General features: G+C 36.6%; 1 pseudogene; it reads left to right on the top strand.

The window, feature by feature from the left end:
- The first annotated feature begins 6696 nt into the window (after positions 1-6696).
- On the top strand, positions 6697-8949 carry LOC103241507 (ADP-ribosylation factor-like protein 5A pseudogene; annotated as a pseudogene).
- The last annotated feature ends 279 nt before the right edge of the window (positions 8950-9228 follow it).

Raw genomic sequence — 9228 nt, 5'->3', positions numbered from 1 at the left:
TGGGATTACAGACATGAGCCTCCACATCAGGCCTGTTTGCATGATGTTATATATAAACACCTTAAAGATTTCACACGCAAAAAAAGCCTTAGAACTTACAAATAAATTTGGTAAAGTTGCAGAATAAAAATTAACGTACAAAAATTAGTTGTGTTTCTATACACTAACAACAAACTATCTGAAAAGGTTATTGGCAAAGCAATCTTATTTACAATAGCACCAAAAAAGAAAATATTTAGGAATTGACTTAACTAATAAGGTGAATTACTTCTCCGTTGAAATCCATAAAACATTCATGAAAGAAATTTTAAAAGACACAAACAAATGGAGAGATATCCATGTTTGTGAATTAGAAGACTTAATAATGTTAAAGTATCTATGCTATCCAAAGAGATTTACAGATTCATTGCAATCTCTATCAAAATTCCAGTGACATTTTTATAAAAACAGAAAAAAATACTAAAATTCATATGGAACCACAAAAGACCCCAAATAGCCAAAACAATCTTGAAAAAGAAGAACAAAACTGGAGGCATAAAATTTCCTGATTTCAAAACATATTACAGAACTACAGTAATTAAAATAGTTTGTTACTGTCATAAAGACAGACATATAAACCAAGGAACAGAATAAAGAGCCCAGAAATCAATCCACACATATATAAACAACTGATCTTAAAAATGGATGCCAAGAATAAACAATAAAGAAAGAATAGTCTCTTTAACAAATGGTGTCGGAAAAATAGGATAGCGACATGTAAAAAAATGAAATTGGACCATTATACCATACACAAAAATCAACTCAAAATTGATTAAAGACTCAAACATAAAACCTGAAGCTATAACACTCCTAAGAATATATATAGAAGGAAAACTTCATAACACTGGTCTTAACAATGATTTCTTGGATATGACACCAAAAGCACAGTCAACAAAAACAAAAATAATCAAGTGGGATTATATCAAAGAGAAAAACTGTATAACAACAACAACAAAAAAAAAACAATTAACAGAGTCAAAGGCAACCTACAGAATGGGAGAAAATATTTGCAAACCATATATCTGATAAAGGGTTAATATCTAAAATATATAAGGAATTCCTTCAACAAAATAGCAAAAAACAAACAAACAAAAAAAAAACCCAGTTTAAAAATGGACAAAGGACTTGTAAAGACATTTCCCAAAAGAAGACATCCAAATGGCCAATAGGTATAATATGGAAAGATGTTTAACATCACCAATCATCAGGTGTGACACTATGATATAATAAAATATAGATTTTGGTCCTTATTCCTAGCTCCTGAACAGAACTTCTAAAACCCTTGTAATTTCCTAAATGACAAGAACAAAAGTAGCATATTTTGTCATAAATTTGATTTTTGTCCCCAGTGTTTAAAATAGCTCCAGAGTGGTAAAAGTGGAAGGAGAATCTTTTGTTGTTCATTACAAGCCCCTTTCAACCACATCTGAGTTTATATTAATGAGATGACTTTTGGAAAGTCACTGAGCATGGGGGCTGATCACCAGGGAAGCCAACCATAGGATTAGAGAGTTGGGACTTTCAGCCCCACTTCCCCAGCCTTTGGGGAGGGAAGAGAGACTGGAGATTGACCTAAACACCAGTGGTCAATGATTTAATCAATTATGCCTACATAATGAAGCTTCCATACAAGAAAAAAAACAAAAACAAAAGGATGGAGTTCAGAGAGCTTCTGGGTTGGTGAACACATGGTGATACTGGGAAATGGCATGACCAGAGAGGGCATGGAAGCTCTGTGCCTCTCCCCAATACCTTGCCTTGTGCATCTCTTCCATCTGGCTGTTCCTGAATTCTATCCTTTTATAGTAAGTCAGTTGATGCAGGGCAGGTGATCCCCAAAACTGGGGAAAGCCCAGGGGGGTATTTGGCTTCAACCAGGAAAGAATTCAAGGGCAAGCCAGTTGTGTTAGATAGCAACTTGAATTGAAGTGGCAGTGTACAGCAGCAGCACTTGCAGAGCAGGGCTGTGTACCCAGAGGCAGTGTACCCAGAGTAGCAACTCAGAGGCACTTCCACAGTCATATTTATACCTGCTTTTAATTATATGCAAATTAAGAAGTGTATTATGTAGAAATTTCTAGGAAAGGGGTGTTAACTTCCAGATCATTGGGTCGTTGTCATGGAAAGCAGCGATAACTTCCTGACACAGTGCAATGTTGCTATGGCAATGGTAAACTGACACAGTGCACTGGTGGGCATGTCTTATGGAAAGCTGCTTCCAACCTGTTCCTGTTTTAGCTAGTCCTCAATTTAATTCGGTGCCAGAGCCCTGCCTCTCTAGTCAAGTCCCACCTCCTACCTCACAGTAATCTAGTAAGTAACTGTTTTCCTGAGTTCTGTGAGCTATCCTAGCAAATTATTGAACATGAGAAGATTATGAGAACCTTTGATTTATAGCACAAGTAATAATGTGGACTTGTGATTGGCATCTAAAGTTAGGCTTTTGTGGGATTGAGCCTTTACTTTTTAGATCTGATGCTAATTCCAGGTACATAATGTCAGAATTGAATTCAATTGTAGGACACCAAATTGTTATCCACCGTGAATTGGAGAATTGGTTGTTATGGGGGAAAACCACCCCACATATTTGGAATCAGATGTGTTCTGTGTAAGCGTAGAAATAAAAGTAGTTTGTTTTTGTTTTTATAGAGAAATGCAAATCAAAACCACAATGAGACATTGCCTCACACCTGTTGAAATGGCTACTATGAAAAACATAAAAGGTACATATTGGAGAGGATGTGGAGAAATTGGAATCCTTGTGCATTGTTGGTGGGAATATAAAATGGTACAACCACTATGGAAAATAGTGTAGAGGTTCCTCAAATATTTAAAAATAGAAATACCATATGATTCAGCAATCCCACTTCTGGGTGTTTATCCAAAATAACTGATATCAGGGTCTCCTAGGGATAATTGCACTTCCATGTTCAATGCAGCATTATTTACAATAGGCACAATGTAGAAATAATCTAAATGTCCCTCAATAGATGAATGAATAAAGAAAATGTGATATATACATACAATGGAATATTACTCAGCCTTTAAAAATAAGGAAATCCTGCCATATAAGAGGAAATTATGCTAGCTGAAATAAGACAGTTACGGAAAGACAAATACTACATGATACCACTTACATGAGGTATATTAAACAGTCAAACACATAGAAGCAGAGTAAAATGGTGGTTGCCAGGGGCCAGGGAAAGGGGGAAATGCGGAGTTGCTAATCAACAGGTGTGAAGTTTCCATTATGCAAGATGTTTAAGGCACAACATTGTGCCTATAATTAGCAATACTGTATTGTACACTTAAAATGTGTTAAGAAGATAGATGTCATGTTGAGTATTCTTACCACAATAAAAAATATATAATATGATTCACCAGTTGCAGTTCTGGACATTTATCCTAGAGAAATGAGGACATATTCACAAAAAAAACTGTACATGAATATTTATAGAAGCCTTATTTGTAATAGCCCAAAACTGAAAACAACCCAGATGTCATTAAACGGGGAAATAGTTAAACTATAGCACGTCCATACCATGGAAACTCAGCAATAAAAAGGGTTGGACTATTAGTAAACATGACAATCTGGATGAGTCGTCAGAGAATTATGCTGAGTGAAAAAAAATACTAAAAGGTTGTTTACTGTTTGATTCCATTTATATAATATTCTCGAAATGACAAAATTACAGAAATGGAAAATGATCTAGTGGTTATTAAGAGCTAAGGCGGAAGGCAGTATAAAGTTGGTGTGACTATAAAAGGGCAGCATAACTTATCCTTGTGGTGATGGAAATGTTCTGCATCTTGACTGTATCAGTTTTAATATGGTGGTTTTGATGCTATACTGCAGCTTTTCAAGATGTTGCCATTGGAAGAATCTGAGTAAAGGGTACAAGGGATCTCTCTGTGTTTTTTTGCAACTGTATGTGAATCTAGAATTAATAGAAAATAAAAACTTTGAAAAAAAAAAAAGGAAAGCAATCGAATGATCAGTGCTGGTCTCAGGAAGATGGTCTTCTCGTGTAGAGGAATTCAGGGGAATGAAGGAAGGGAAGACCATGTAGTTAGACGTAGGATATTGTCCTCTTATTTTGGGTGCTAAGTTTACAGATGCTTCTTATATTATTGATAACTAAGTAAATAATTCAAAGCAAGCATTAAAATATAAGACATTGGTTTTAAATTTTGTCTCAGTGTCTTATATTCTAAATAAAAAGTTGTGGCTAGACAATGCTATGTATGTATTCAGCAAACTTTTATTTTTGTCTCAGGCACAGGGAAAATCTATATTTCCTATATTCCTGTGCATCCAGGTGGGACTGTGTAACTCAGTTCTGGCTGATGGTATTGGCCAAAAGTGAAGTACATGACTTTCAGTACTGCCCATAAAACATCCTTTACAATCTGCCACCATCTTCTTCCTTCATTCCCATGGCTAAAAAGGTGGTAGAGCTGTACAATATAGGAAGCCTAGATAAATTAATTTACTGCCTGGAGGAGAGCCATGCAGGAAAGCCTTCCGACCAGGAGTATCTGCATTGAATTTTGCAGGAACTAAGAAGAAATTTAATTGAATTAAACCACTGTGATTTGAGTTTTTATTTATTATTATAGAATAATCTAGCCTGCCCTGACTAATATAGATGCCAAAAAAGATTTCCCCTGAAAAAAAAAAAAATGATGGAAACTCAAAATTGTAAAGACTAGAATGGCTGATGAATTGCCCAAATCTGGGAACAATAGCCACTATTGCAAAGTCCTTAGAATTAGATTGAGAAATATAACTGGTGATCCATGAATGTGTTGGCACTGGGTTTCAGCAAACCTGATGGCTGAAAAGAAGGTGGAAAGATGCTTTGCCCCTCCCAACTGTCTGCTCTGGCTCAGAAATGCAAAGACACTGCCAACCAAAAAATGGAGCAGCCATTCCTCTACTCTACAGTGCTGCTTTCAAAGCTGCTTTTAATCAGTTCTGTTCCCTCCCCCTCCACCTCTATCCCATTCTTGCCAGATTTTTTCAAGTTAAAAAAATATATATACACTTAGGAGACTGAGGCAGGCAGATCGCTTGGGCTCAGGAGTTCGAGACCCAGACTGGGTAACATGGTGAAACCCGATCTCTACAAAAAAATACAAAAATTAGCCAGGCATGGTTGCACATGCCTGTAGTCCCAGCAACCCAGGAGACTGATGTAGGAGGTTCACTTTAGCTGGGAGTTTGCAGTAAGCCAAGATCACACCTCTGCACTGGAGCCTGGGTAACAAAGTGAGATCCTGTCTCAAAAAATATATGGATATAGACATAGATATATTTGGAACCCCCTTTGTAATCTTCTCAAATTCTTCATCTGTCCTCATTACCCTTTTCTGAATATGGTGCCCATTTTTTCATGTTTTCATATTTTTACTACATGTGTATTTGTCCTAAAGTAATATATAATAGTGTGGAGTGTATTTTAAAAATTTACCTAAATGTGAGATGCGTTAGTCAGGGTTCTTCAGAGAAACAGAACCAATAGGACACAGACAGAAAGACAGACAGGCAGATCTGGAGATTTATTACAGCAATTGGTTCATGCAATTATAAAGACCAAGAGTTATAAGTATCAATGTGAATAAATGTAAAAAGTATAGTGTCAAATGAAAAAATAAGTTGCAAAAGGATCCATAGGATAGGCTTCTATGGTGGCTAATTTTATGTATCCACTTGACTGGGATAAGGGATATCCAGATAGCTAGAAAAAGCATTAATCTCTGAGTGTGTTTGTGAGGATATTTCCAGAAGAGACCATGTTTGAATTGCTGAACTCAGTAGAGCAGATGACTCTCCTCAGTGTGGGTGGGCATCATTCAACCCATGGAGGAACTGAATAAAACAAAAAGACAGGAGGAGTGAATTTGCTTTCTCTGCTTAAGCTGACAGATCCGCATTCTGCAGTCCTCAGACATCGGAATTCCTGGTTCTCAGTCTGTTAGACTCAGATTGTGCCTAATACTAACCAGTCCCTCAATTCTCAGGCCTTCAGACTCACACTGAATTACAGCAATGGTTCTGTAGAACCAGCTTGCAGACAGAAATATCATGGGACTTCTCAGCCTCCATAGTTTCCAAAATAGCTCTCCTCATATATCTGTCTGTCTGTCTATCCATCCATCCATCCATCAATCCATCCATCCATCCATCCATCCATCCATCCATCCATCCATCCAAGTCCTATTGGTTCTGTTTCTCTGGAGAACCCTAATAGAGAATGCATATTTTATAAGTTTGTTTTCCTATCTGAAAATTACTATTTGTCTCGTAATTATATTATGAGACAAAAATTTAAAAAAATATATTTAGGTATTTTCCTATAACATTTCATCTGGCTTTTTAATTTTCTTCTTTAAAAAGTCTTGCATTTTTTAGTTTGTTCTTAGGCCCTTATTTTTCCTGTGTTGAATGATATTATGGTAGCTAGTCTTTTGAGACAGCCCTCCAAAGAAATGTGCCTTCTGCTCTTGGTGCCCTTACGCAGTCTTCTTTCACATTGATTTTGGACTAGTTTTACATCAAAGGTATATATGTAACAGCCTCATAATATGTTTTGATAGCTCTTCCTTTTTTCCTGTTCTGTGGAAGAAGTTGCATATAATAGAAATTACCTGATCGTTCTTTTTTTAAAGACAGCACTTTCCACTCTTGAAGAGCTTCCATTATTAAACTCCTTTCTTTTAACAAAACTAAATTTTGGGTCGCCACCGCAGCCGCCCGAGAGGAACTGGGGGAGGACGGTGGCCCGCGAGGCTCGTCGCAGACAACGCGGCGGCGATGTCCGCGAGCCAGGAGAGTGCCGCGGCGGCAGCGGCGGGGCCTTGCGCGCGGCAGGTCAACCTGGGCTTCGGCCTCCCTCCAGTTCCCTGGAAGCGGGCCCGCGACCAGCGCGGGAGCAGCAGCAGAGGCGGAGGCTCCAACGCATCTCTCTCCTCACCTTCAGCCTGAGCCAGGGGAAGCCAGGCGGCCCGGGTGTCTGGGGGGCGGGGGGATCCGCTGCCCGAGAATGGGAATTCTCTGCACCAGAATATAGAGACTATTCAATCACCAGGAGCACAAAGTTATCATTGTTGCGCTGGATAATGCAGGAAAAACTACCATTCTTTACCAATTTTCTATGAATGAAGTTGTACATACATCTCCTACAATAGGAAGTAATGTAGAAGAGAGAGTGATTAATAATACACGTTTCCTAATGTGGGATATTGGTGGCCAGGAATCTCTTCGTTCTTCCTGGAACACTTACTGTACTAACACAGAGTTTGTAATAGTTGTTGTGGACAGTACAGACAGAGAGAGGATTTCTGTAACTAGAGAAGAGCTTTATAAAATGTTAGCGCATGAGGACCTAAGAAAGATGGATTGCTGATTTTTGCTAATAAACAAGATGTTAAAGAATGCATGACTGTAGCAGAAATCTCCAAGTTTTTGAAGCTAACTTCTATTAAAGATCACCAGTGGGATATCCAGGCATGCTGTGCTCTAACTGGCGAGGGATTGTGCCAAGGACTTGAATGGATAATGTCATAACTTAAGATTAGATGATCTCTACTGACCTCTTCTCATAGACTTTGTATAAATGAAGTGCTGGACTTTACCTGAAAGCTGCAAAAATTAATGGTTTAGATATATTTATAATAAACTGATTTAAACTGTTTCTATAAGAAGAAAAATTGAGACCACTTATTTGAAAACAAAGATGAAGTCTCACCTTCCAATTTACTTTCTTATTAGTTTTTTCCAAAGTAAGTTATTAAAGCTGTGATTGACATTTTTCTCATAATGAATCCTCTCGGGACATTGTGTAGCCTGTGGTAAGTACAAAGGGAGAGGAAGACATTTTGAATTTTAAGAGCTTTATTATCAGTATAACGCTCCCTAGTGGAATGTTGTTTTCTTCTTGTTCCATTAAGTCAAAATACAAATCAGCACAGATATTCAGTTTCCAATATTTTAAAATGTAATGTTACTTAGGAAAAGTATTTTGCTTAAGGTTGTGTGTGTATTGTGTATATACCTCAAGTTCAAGTTAATGGCATTAATTTATGTTCCAGAGAAAAATAACACAAATATTAATAATATCCTTCGTTATAACCATAATGAGATAAGTATTGGCATTGGTGTTCAGTGCCATTTTATACTTTCTCTCTATGTTCTATGTATTGTACTAACCAACCTCCCAAATCATTGAGCTGCTTATTTAAAAAAAAAAAGGAAAAGGAAAAAGCAAAAAAAACTAAATGTTGATACTACATAACAAATTGTTTAATCCTGTTCTCTAGAGCTAGAGATAGTTCCAAATGAAAACTTCAAATATTTGGGTGTGGCTATTGTACCTCTACCCACACCTAAAGATTTTTTTTTTTTTCATTTTTGAGCATAAGTAAGTGTAGTTGCTTTAACCAATTTTTCTGAAGGCTGTGAATACATGACCTCATCCCCCTCCACCAGACATGCTCCTGTTTATTGCACCAAAATTCATGAATAAAATTACAAAAGAAAATCATCTAAAGGATGGAATTGGCATAAGAGATGTGATCAAATAACAGATTATTATAATTGTCCCTCTTCTGTTTTTTAGTATGTTCAACATTTTCCACAAAAATAGTATAAACACTAAGAAAAAATTATAAGGAAAAATTAATTACCAAAAGAGAATGATATTGTTATCTTGAATCCTATACATCAAAGAGCTGTTTTGCAAATATTCAGTCATGAGAAGGGGCATCATTATTAGTAATAAAAGCAGCCTTCATTAGCATTGTGTTTTCCATGGCAGTCACACAAACTAAAAATAAAAAACAAAGTCTTGAATATACAGAAGTTCTACATCCACAACACATTAATAATTTTTAACTATTGTATCTAGATATTTGGTTTATACTTCATCCTAAGACCTCCAAATTCTAAAATACATTTATGAATTTTACAATATGCCATTTGTGTGATTCTATCTTCTGATGGCCCAATAGTGATAAGAATGTCGAAAATCATGGGTTTATTTCTGAAATTAACTATCACTAAGTGACCAAATTTGCTTTTGGTAAATATTAAGCAATAAGAAACCTAAGATTAGATACAGTCTCATGTTCACTTAGACAACGAAGAACAAAGATCATTTGGTCGTCAATTAATCCAGTAAGTATTAG

Source organism: Chlorocebus sabaeus, chromosome 15 (genome assembly GCF_047675955.1).
Source record: "Chlorocebus sabaeus isolate Y175 chromosome 15, mChlSab1.0.hap1, whole genome shotgun sequence".
Taxonomy (NCBI): domain Eukaryota; kingdom Metazoa; phylum Chordata; class Mammalia; order Primates; family Cercopithecidae; genus Chlorocebus; species Chlorocebus sabaeus.
The sequence above is the reverse complement of the archived record's forward strand: the minus strand, read 5'-3'. Positions and strand labels throughout refer to the sequence as shown.